A 12,486-nucleotide genomic window follows, 5' to 3' on the forward strand; every position below is an offset into this window, starting at 1 on the left:
GCATTCCTCTTTTGATTACATCTGACGGACCAAGTGGGAGACTCTATAATGGACAGTTCTTAAAGCCCTTTGGGGACTGAATTGTCTTGATGTTCGTCTTCTGCCTTGCTTCGTCGGGCCCTTGTAGCAGATTTTCTTGTTGCTCTGCCTTCTCTTTAAGGCATCGAGTACTTTGGTAATGGTCATTAGGCAGTAACTTTTTTCTACATATTTACATAATTTTGTATGTGTTTTATTTATTTCGTCTAATGTAACAATGACCATTGTTAGAATTTCACTTGGCGGGGATGAATTTTATATACATTTTCGTGTCATTCAGGAACATATTGGGGCTAAGAGTGAGGTTTGGCGCGCCTAAAACCGGTTTAAACTCCCCAGTGGTTTAACTACCACTGACCGATCGAAGGCATACCCCCCTTTGTGTTCCTTCACGTGTTTCTATTGTCTGTATTGTAACTTGTTTTTGGATGTTTTGTGATGTCTGTTTTGTCTTGTTGGATTGTCGTTGACGGTCGGTATTTTCTCTTCCCCCCCCCCTTCCATTTTTATACCCCCCCCCCCCACATTTTCACCCATACAACCCGTTTCCATTTAATTCCTTATGGGCCTGTTTTTTTGTTTTGCCTTGTTTGATCTTTATTCTTGTTATTTTACAATACATTATTAAATTAACTTTTTAATATTAGGCACGTTTTCACTTCAAATTTAAGGATAATATGAAGTTCACCACGACATTATGAACATAAAACTAGGCCCTTATGCAAACAGTACGACCTTTATTAGAAAACTCGGCTATTATGAGATTGGAGAATTTTGATTGGCTCTCCAGCTCGGCCTTTATGAATCTGCTTTTTTATTTTAAAAAGTCGCCATTTTGAATTGCTGCAATGTAGGTTTTCGAGACATTTTTAATACAAGAATAACATATGCAATACCTCACAACAACGGAATTTCACATTAGTTATTTCTTGTTCACTCAGTACTTAACTTTTTTAGGTTATGTGTAGTAAATTAATAAAATTGTCAATAATAAAGTATTTTCATAATGGCCTTGTTATTGGGCTTTCGACTGTCATATCAGCCTTCGGTCTTTGGCCTCAGGGTAATATGACAGTCTTCAGCCCAATAAGAAGGCCATTATGAAAGCACTTAATTATTAACATTACAATAACAACTGTTTATCAAGTTATTATTAACCCTGAACCTACTGTTAATGTATTTGTCCGAATTTGAGTTTGAAACGTTCATTTGAAAATTAATGGATTCAAAGTAGAGCTAGCAACCATATAGAAAGTGCACAGGCTGCACGAGCGTACAGGCTCGCCTTGCGAGCATGCACATGGATATTTGCATGCACACGGATAAATACAGCTTTAACATATGCAGCTTTATGCTTGAGGACGTAGGCTCTGTACATTTTACCACTACAACTCAAGAAGACACTAGAACCGGTTTTTGGAATGGCCAGTTTTTCATAAATATCTATGATACTTGTATGGTACTGAATTCACAGCGGAGGTAAGCTTTGTTATTACTTTGGTAAATTGAGATTGGACTATATAATGTACTCAGTATTGGATAGGTAAATAAGATAAGAGGTTGTCATATCATGGTCGATTAACAGTCGTGTTGTATAATTTGGGAGCGAATGCTATTGTGCACAATGTTAATCTCTATGGGTAACTCCTCTACTCGATCTGTTCAAATGTGAACCTGGCTACGTGGACTTCCAGTCACGAAGTATGAGATCTCTCATAGTAGATCTTTGTTTTAATAGAATTGTTCTTGCACACAAACATAATTATAGCTTTCAAATCGATGAATACATGAAGACTATAAAAAGTCATATAGTTTCTTATCCTAGACAAAAACAACGTAACATAATGTATCACTTTTATTATCAAAATTCATTTCATTTGTGTTTATTTGTAAGATAAGAGAAAGAAAACGTAAAGAAAACAAACAGAAAGTTGTAAATTTAGAATGGATTGCTTATTTTATCTTGGTTCTTTGCTGACGCTTTTTTGTTGGTAACACTGGTACTGGTCAATTGTTGTTTTAGTGTACTTAACGAAATCCTTTGGTACTAGTATTGGTATGGGTAAGGGTATCCCTGAAATTATAAATTAACAAATTGTAGCTAAATGGTTTTCATCTAAAACTGAATAAGACATTAAAATAAAGTATTTAATACAATTATAGAGTTTTTTTTAAAAAAAAAAAACAACAAAACTTTGTAACGGCTAAATAATTAAATTAAAGTAAATGTTTATCATTAAACGTGTTTTAAATAACAAACTTGTATATTTATAATAATGATTGTTAATAGATTGTAAATGCTTTGAATATTTATTGAATAAATGTCTGCCATGTTTGTTCATCAATGTTGTAAACTTCTCTGAAGCATGTGTATCATTTTGAAAAGTACTCACATTGTATCATAACGTTAATTCTTTTTGTGATTGTCTTAAAATTGCACCTATTACTTTTTGAAAAGATTGATAAAAGACAGATAAACTCACCGGACAACATCTTCTCATTACAGGGTATCTGCTACAGTACCCACAGAAACGAGTGCCGCGTGGACAGTATCCGTGATAACAATCACCATATTGAGCTGAAGAGATAATGAATCGTTATGCTTCATTTTGAGCTAAGTTCCGGTACATACAAACTTATCAAATAAATTAAATAGAACGTATCAACTAATATATATGGACAATTTTATAGTAATTGTAGAGTAAATAGCGACAACCAAGATCAGCGACAGATATAAGTATAAAGACTTTCACTGCTCATCTGAAACTTTGACATCTTTGGAAGTAAATATCGCATAATTGCGAGCAGAAATAAAGTAATTGACATTCAAATACTATTTCTATGTGGCACAGTAACATGAAACAGCTATTCTGTTATTTATACCATAGTTTTATAATTTATGAAGTTTCTATAGTTTGCATTTCAATTCATCATTGTGGCCAATACCGTTCAGTAAAGAAAAATATATATTCTACATATTTCCTTACTGAAGAAACAAACATTCATAACAACTCCTATACCTTTTATATATAGAACTCATAGCAGATAAGAGACGCAGTGCCTTGTCGCATAATGAATGCTGCGGATATTGTAAACTAGAACTGATATACGCACTACCAATGCATCAAAATATCATTATCAAAAGGAATATAATGTATGTACTTTTGTACACTAACATAATTACTTGTTTTACGTACCTTCAGCAACTTCAGGCAGAATTGAAATCGCCAAACTCCCAACAAGAAATAACAGCAATAATAGTTCAGTCATTCTTACGAAATATTTCCAAACACGTAGAAAGTCCAAGGATGCTATGTGTAAATATTGAGTCCCTGAAGACTTATTGGCGACGCCGGCAAGCGGCGTCGTCTCTTATGGAATGCTTTTTATTTTGGTCTATGGAAGGAGCTGTTATCATTAGCAGTTAATGTCATGTTGGGGTTATTAGTTGCAGGCTCAGTTTAACAGCTTTTCCCTTAGCTTTATTGGCAATACTAAAACCCGGATTTCGAATATCGTTGTGGTCTACATTTATGCCGTATTTTTCATTCATTTATATATTTTCAAAATTTTCCTACAAGAAGAACGTTCATCTGCAATGAGTGTTAGGATTGGTTATGGAGCTGTTGTAAACGATTACCCTATTGATTTTATCCATATTACGTTTATCTATTGCACATAATGATTGTTTTTACAAAATGTACCAGTATCCGGATGTGGAAACCTATCCGATTTTCTGCAATTACTCCTGTCACATGGCCATCTAATCTTTTATGAATACTTTACCATAGTTTTGCATGGCTTAATAAAACTGAGCCAGCAACATTTCATAATTTTGCTGTTTAGGGTGTTCTTTTGGGTGTCAGGTTTTCTCTAATTTAAGGGGAAGTAACTAATGTTTACTAAATTATTTGTTCTATTTTAGGTATTACTTACTATTTTTGTTGTATAAAATTTACCAGTTGTAAGGTCATCAAAAGCATAGAGGCCCTGAGGAGTGAATATTGATAAATTATTTTACTGGCTTTATATACCTTAGACTGGATTTTTCTAGTTTGTTCAGTTAGTACATACCTACAGGTATTCTGCTACAGGATCTTCTAATCACTATGTAAAACTAATTATTATTTTCTATGTGTTTGTATATAAATTGTTAATAAAATAAACTTTGGTAAAAATGAAAGGTAGAAAATTAAAGCCGATATGTTAATAGGATGTACGTCATATTTATTTTTAATGGAAACTGGGAATTATTATGTTATGTGCATACATGTATATATAATGTGACTTAAAATATTTCTTTATCTAAAGACTTAAAGTTATGATGGATGAGACTTTCATTTAAATTTATAAATGATAATACAGGTATTGATTAGTCTACAGATACTTTATACAAAGTGTTAGCTGGCTAATAATAGTATCTATAATAGAGTTTATACATAATAGTTTTCTTTCTTCTAGATTTTGAATTCCATCCATTAGAACCAACGTTAATGTTAGCTGGGAATTATTAATGTTATGTGCATACATGAATATCTTAGTATATGGGTATGATGAGACATAATATTTCTGTATTTAAAGAGTTGCAGCTATGACATAATTATTAAAGGGTTGAGACAATGTACATGTATTGATTAGTATACAGGTTAAAAGTTTATACCCAGTGTTAGCTGGCTAATAATAGTATCTATAATAGAGTGAAAAGAATATTGTAAAGGTTGAATTAGCCTGGATGTTGTGGTTTATCTTCTTAACTTATGAGATTTGGCAGGTAACATAATGACCTATCCAGAATTGAGGTTAAAAAAGTGTCCATTACTAGTAATGCCAGGGTCCATGGTGCAATTCCACCATGAAAACCGACAAAGTACAAACAGTAAGCGGACGGCAGATGAAAACATGAAAATACAATCTACTACAAAGTGGTTCATTTGTTGTATTGTCATGTTTTCGCCCGGCGCCCCCTTCTCCAAAATACAAATCAGCCTCCATAATATTTCTTATCAAAGAAAAAGGGTTAGTTTTTTATCGGTACAAAAAAATAGATATTGTACATGTATTAGTACAGTTATGTTCACTTTCAAATTGACCTGTTATAAATAATGGCATAACCAAAAACATTAAGCCTTTTTAGTAAGCATAATTATACAGTATATAAATTGTTATTTTGATTAAGACTATGATTAAGTTTTTTTTCTTTAATTTAGAATTACTATACCTATTAATAAAAAAATCTAAACGTATCTGTCACGGAATAGAACTGCTCACTATTTAAGGGAGAAAATGTGTAAGCGGGGAGATATCTCTATCGCTACAGCTGCAGTACATTATTCTGTGGATCACAGGTTCGAGTTCTGGTCAAGCTGAAAGTTTTTCTCATCCTGTGACTGCATATAACCCTGAGTTTAATTCACTTTGCTCTGTAAACATCAGAAATTCAAGGACACAAATCAATATAGTGGGGAAATGTGTTGTGGTTTAGAACTTTTCATTAATAAAGAGAAAATGTGTAGCCAGTCGAATAGCTCAGTTGGTCTTCTGACAGTCATGGGTTTGAGTGATGGCCAGGCAGTTTCAGTGTCAGGGTTTAGAAGTGGTTTTTCAAGTGACACATGTTTGATTATTTAAGTTCAGATTATATTAGATTTGAAATGGACAAAGGCGGTATTGTATGCGTGATATTTTTAGATCTACAAAAGGCATTCATACTATACTACACATGAAGAAGTTTTTCTTCTTCTTCATGAAACTTCAAGCATCTGCCACAGGTAATGACATACTTACATGGTTCACGTCTTATCTCTAATGGACAGCAGCTGTTGGATGTGGCTGGTTTTCATTCTACTACTGCTCAGAGTACATATGGTGTCCCCCTGAGGTTCATTTTATGTCCTCTTTTATGTCTAAAGTATGTCAATGACATGGCAATAAGCTTTTATTATATGCTGATGACTCAGGTATCCTTGTATCTGGTAAAAAAAAATTAAAGAAATTCTTTCTTATGGCATGAGTCTTATTAATGATTGGTTAATTAACTATAAATTGTCTTTGCATCTTTGCAAGACAGAGTCTATTCTTTAAACGTGACCTAGCCTCCATGTCACATGTAATGTTACTGCAATAAGGTACACATCTATTGTTAAGTATTTAGGTGCAAAACTTGATCAATTTTTTTTTTGCGTCGCCTTTGATGATTTGCACCAATGCTTTTCTTGTATATATACTGTACCTGTGTCATAATGTATAGCCTTGACCTTGCGAAATTTCTCTTTGAATACATTTTTGTCGATTGGGTAATTGATGAGTTACCAGACCGCAGAGGTTTAAAGCAATAAGTAATTTTAAATGACTGAACATCATGCATATAATATTTACGTATTTTGATAGATAGATAATTATATTAAAAACTTCAAATTACTGCATATTGTAAATGTCAATAAAGCTGAATTCTACAAATTAAAATTAAAATTTGCTGAGTAACGTATCATAATTTCATCTGATCAGTGGAACAATAGTCGTAAACTGGAAATAGATAGATATATACCAAATAAAGCAGATTGCTCTCTTTGATCCGCTTTTCTGACATACTAGCAATGTTCAAGAATGATGCTACATTTATTCCAACACAAAAAGAGCAAGGCATGTTATATTGATCCATGTAATTATTCCATTTGACCTGCAAGTGGCAGAAATTTGGAAAATGGCCACCAAGTTACAAGGCATAATAAGAATGTATATTTACAAAGAATATACTAGTACCTGCTTCATGATACTTTTATAAGTGTGCCGCCATAATGCTAATGGCCGTTTGTTTGCAACCCGGGATAAGATAGGGAATACCCATATTTGCCTAGTTCCTGAGTATTTCTATTACCAAAAAGTAAGCTTATTTTTCAATTATGAAACCCTGAATTTATGCCCAATGGTACTTAGTGTCAATAATTATGCAAACAGAAATCAATTCACATTCCAGAAAAGCACACCATGTTCCTCCTCCGCTCATCGCTGTTCTCTACTTCCATGTATATTCTCCCATATTCGTTTTGGGATGACTTCCCTACAATTTTCCGAAACCTCTTTAGCGAACTAACTGTTCATGGTTTAAATAGTATATAACATTTGAAAGCTCCTTGCTTTCCGTCTTTGCTGACTCACTCATTTTCTTTGATAATATATTAAGTTACTTTGGATCTTATTTAATTATCTCTCGCCCAATTTGTATATCCTTTCATATTTAAATTGCCGTACTTAATCAGTAACGATTTTCATTACTTAAGAAAACAGAGATTATGTATTTTCAGGTGCCCCCTAAGAGTGCTCGAAAAATATAACCAAACATGATCTTATCTCGCAATGCCTGCGGCCGCATGTACAGTGCATCTTTACTCAGTATCTTATTTCTCATTTCCATATCATTCACACGTGATGTAGCAAGTAACAATTCCAAGCTTCTGTAGATTCTGCTTTCTTATGTACGATATTTATTCTTTCAGGTGTTCTCTTATTTTCATCTATTTAAAATTTTAGTTAGATGTAAATCAAGAAATGGAGTAGTTGACAGTTTTGCTTAATCAACATCATCATTCATCGCGTTAAAAAGATTCCGTAAAGTCTTTGCTTAAATAGGTTATTAAATGCTGAATATGTTTTATAGTTTTAGGTTTGCTAAATATGGGAACCATTAACGTCGTTTAACAGGGTATATTTTCAATATATATCTAGTGTTGATCTGCTTTTAGATTTCAGATAAAGAGATTGAATCCTATGATATTTACATAAAAAGTTGCAGATGACAATTCAGTTACAACAAGGGTAAAAATAGCAAAACGTTTTAGTTTACAAAACAGCTCATAATAACCAGTCTTTGTTTCTTGAGAATGATTTCCTATTTATTTTTACCCTATTTTATAGCAGAACAGAACAGATATTTCTTTTTAATATTTCAAAGGGCGCCATTAAAAATGCAATATTACGCCTCATATAAAACTGTATGTTTAAGTGTTGCGAGACAACAGTTCGTTTTGTTCGTTTTTGTTTTGTTTTTTTGTTTTTTACAAAAAAAATCCAGTACTCAGACATCTCATTACTCAAACCCCATTCCACTGACGAATGGAATACGGAAATTAAACAATCTTATCTGATGAAAATGTATTAGATAGTTTGTTTGTTTTGTTTGCTTGTTGTTGTGGTTTTTTGTTGGGGTTTTTTGGTTGATTGATTGATTGATTGGTTGGTTGGTTGGTTGGTTGGTTAGTTGGTTGGTTGGTTGGGCTGGCTGATTGGTTTGTTGGTTGGTTAGTTTACGCTTTATCACATGTTTTCAGTATTACCTTGTACATTAAAATATCTTTTCCACACACGGATAGCCTCAATTTAAGACGCCTTTCTCTAACATATTGTTGTAAATTCTCTTCTCCCGTAATTTATTATTTCTACTACTTCCATAATTTCACATAAAAATACACACTAACTGTTCTTAATTTCATTTCACTGTTTATTTGTTGAAAATGTTCTAAATTTCTACTCTACAATTAATAATTAAAGTTACATGAAATACATTGTCTCTCCATATTTGGAGGTTACCATAGTGTTAATTGACAAATTTAAGCCTTCTATATTTATGACGACAAGTGTTGATCAAGTAACTGTACCAGAAACAAACAGACTGATTCCTGGAATATTTATGATGATAACCAATGATTGAGTTCCCTAAACACAAAAATTGCAGGCCTCTTGTCCATAATTTATGCAGGTACCCGTTGACAGAGTTACCATACTAAAATGTCCCACACTGATACACAGTCTAGCCCCAACAGATTTATAGTAATAAATAATGACACCAAATGAGGTATCAATTCTCATACAAACTCAATCATTAAATCAAACCTTTCTCAGGTGCCTTGCTAAAACTACAACACTGGCATTGTTTTAGTTTCTTTGATGTGTAATTCATTGCTTTGCTTGTTGATCTTCGCCATATCTGATTGCCAATATGTCATTTAATTTCCATGATAATGTTCCAAACTATCATGATGCATGATTTCCACATGGCCATTATCTGTCCTTGTTATCAGTGCTAACCCTGTCCATTTTGTGACCAACAGTGCATTTAAGAGATCGTTTTAGAAATGAACACTTCTTGCATTCCTTTATATGAATTTCAACACTGTGTCTTAGCTTAAACAAAAAACTTGCATTTTATTTTTGACAAATGTTTTGTAATTCCCAAATGAGCGCCTGTAACTGAGTCATGTGTAGATACCAAAATCTCTTTTTGTAAAACGTTTGGAACAATAAGAAGCAAAGCCTTCTCTCTTGTGTTGAGAATACTGTTACATTTTGTAAACAGCACTCCATCTGTCATCACTAGCAAGTCATAGTTAAACCAGTATTTTCTTATATTTGGAGAATATCTAGCTACCTTGTCCCTGGAGGGTCGTTTGTTTTCAATAACCCATGTAATAACAACTTCTAAATCTGGGTCTGCTCTTTGTAGTTTTGCAATTCTGACAGGTGAATAACAAGTAGTGTTGAACTGCTTAAGACGACCCAAGTTAGATGTCTGAGCTTCATTTTCTGATGAAACAACTTCGCCACCTAGTATGGAATTTACGTCTTTGTCAACCACTTGTGTATTATTTACATCCATGTTGAGATTGTCTCCACTTCTTTCACCATGCGAATGTAGACTTTCACGGAAACGAAGTCGACCTATGCGATATCGAAAATACTTCCTTGCCCTTTTTATTCCATGGAAAAGTGATCTTAAACAACTCAATAATCTCATAACTTGCAGCTGCATTAACAATAAAACATCACTCCAAAATGCCCAGTCATTTTGAGGTTTCACTCCTAACACAACAGGTTTGATACTTTTCCCTTTACCTATGTTCTCATCGAACAAGGGAACTACATTATCAAAGTCGGCAAAATCTGACCAAGACTCATGTTTCTTCATACAAGTTACACACCCTTTGGAAGGTAATTCTTCCAAAATTGTTTTTCTATCATAACAACTACACTCTTCTTGTTCACATGACATTCTAGAGAGACTGTCAAGATTTGCTTGTTTTCTCCCACTTCTATGTTCAATCCTACAGTTTAACTGTGACAAAACTTCTAACTAGCGAGCTATTTGATCTGTCGGCGACTTGAATGACATTTAACATCGCAGACTTGAACAATATGTCATTAAAAGAAATTCTCTTTCTAAAATGTAGGATCTCAACTGAGTGATAAAAGTCACAACATCCAAAAGTTCTCTTCCAGTTGCACAGTACAGTCTTTGTGTTTGATAAAAGACTTAATTGCAAACATAAAAGGTTCCACAACATTAACTTAAATTCCGCTTCCTGATGATCTATGATATAACCCTTTTAACTTACTGCTCCATTTAGTGAAATCATATTTAATATTATCATATGTTTTACTAGTTAATTTGCAGTCATCAATTTTCACTTTCTCTTTCAATAAATCTAATTTATTTAATTCATGCAAATATCCAAATAATGACCCCTTGATCAATTTAACATTTCTATCAAAAGTTAACTAATCTAATGGGAATTGGATTGCCTGAACTTCCTTATGGGATACTAGCACACTTCACGTAAACACTTAATCTGCCGGCTATTTATTTTCCGAAATGCAGATGATGCCTTATGATGAGTTAATTGTTCCAAAATTTATTGCCTTACCAGGTTTAACAATGTCTGAATATACTTGAATTGATACCTTTGACCGTGTTATAATTTCCACAAATCTTAATGGCACCTTCTCCACAATTTATTTTTTTCATTAACCCTCATTTAATTCCAATCGAGCAATAAATTAAAAAATATTTTTCATTAATCTATATTCATGAGTATGTGCAATGAAAACAGTGTACTTAAAAGTCTGACAAAAATTCACACTGACCAACTATAATTAATAATCCATCTATGTCATTAATCCTCAGTAGATAATGATTCACAATTTTATCTCTCTGTAACATGGCTTCTTGCTCTGTTTTTCTAATAACTACTTCTAATTTTCTGTTTTCTTCTTCTGCAATTTTCAGTTTTTTCATGTAATAACTGAGTTTTTGATAAAACATTATCACCGAATTGTTCTTCCACAATAATTGAAGCTGTACCGGTTTGTTTCTTTGGTCCCATTTTATTAATTTTATAATGTACAGTTCAAATACCACAGATTTATATTAATAAATAATGATAACATTCTCATACAAACTCAATCATTAAATCTAACCTTAACCAGATACCTAGCTAAAACTACAACATTACTGACTATATTGTCGGTACACAAGGTCCTATGAGACTAAAGTGAACCCAGTCATCATGGTGGATACATGTTCTATAGTCATTTATTCGCAAATGGAGAGCAAGGAAATAGGGAGAATTTGTTTTTATGCTCCCAAAGGGAGAGCATATAGACGCCACCTTGTCCGTCTGTCCGTCCGTCTGCACTCACAGGAGAGTAATTATGTTGCTAGAGGGACAATAGGTAAGTGTTCTTTCTCTTTGATGTCATTCATTCCGTAATGCTTTTATGTGGCTATTTTCTTTTGAGTGGCTAAAAAGAACAATAGAGAGAACAATAGAGTAGCCACATAATTACTGTCCTGTAAGAACGTCCGTCTGTCCGTCCGTTGTCTTGTCCGGAGCATAACTTGAAAACCCTTAGTGATAATTTTTTGCACTTCATACAGTGGTAGAGGGCATTGAGGGGGATTGCAGTGTCAAAGAACCATAACTCTATTTTGCCCGGTTATTGAATTATCTCCCCTTATAGAAAATCTTGTCCTCGACATTACTCTAAAACTATAAGAAATATAAACATGAAACCTTGTAGGTGAATAGATCTCAATGGGTACATGTGCAGTGCACAAGAACCATAACTCTATTTTGCCCGGTTTTTAAATTATCTCCCCTTTTAGAAAAATCTTGTCCGGGACATAACTCGGAAACCGTAAGAGGTATTAACAAGAAACTTTGTAGGTTGATAGATCGCATTGATTAGAAATGCAGTACAAAGAACAGTAACTATGCCTTGCCTAATTTTGGAATTATTGCACTTTGAACTTTTTCCAGGGACATAACTCTGAAACTACAAGAGGTGTATTTTCCTGTGTCCAAAACCTATTCGGGGAGCATCACCCGGCTCAAACCAGGCTCCTGTTTGTTGTGGTGGTTTGTTTGTTGTTTTGTGTGTGTGAATTTTGTGTTGTTTTTGTGTGTGTTTTTGTTGTTGTTGTTTGGTTTTTTGTGTTGTTGTTGGGGTTTTTTTGTGGGGGTATTGGGGATTTATGTTTATAATATAAATATATTTTTCATTAATAAATTCTAAATGAATTTAAAGGGATTACTCAGATGAAATAAAGTTATATTTATCTGGCTTATTTTATAAACTTGTACTTACTCACTTTAGGTTAAATAATTAAAGTGGCAA

At 33.4% G+C, this 12,486-nt stretch overlaps 1 long non-coding RNA gene across 1 annotated transcript; it reads right to left on the reverse strand.

Moving 5' to 3' along the window:
* Window positions 1-1,881: 1,881 nt before the first annotated feature.
* Window positions 1,882-3,395, reverse strand: LOC132745086 (uncharacterized). Its single transcript, XR_009627792.1, has 3 exons — window positions 3,237-3,395; window positions 2,523-2,617; window positions 1,882-2,113 (listed from the first exon to the last, which is right to left on the reverse strand). It is a non-coding gene; the product is annotated as an uncharacterized LOC132745086 (long non-coding RNA).
* Between the last annotated feature and the right edge of the window lie 9,091 nt (window positions 3,396-12,486).

This window comes from Ruditapes philippinarum, unplaced genomic scaffold, assembly GCF_026571515.1.
Source record: "Ruditapes philippinarum isolate M1 unplaced genomic scaffold, ASM2657151v2 ctg3035_1_1_1_1, whole genome shotgun sequence".
NCBI lineage: Eukaryota > Metazoa > Mollusca > Bivalvia > Venerida > Veneridae > Ruditapes > Ruditapes philippinarum.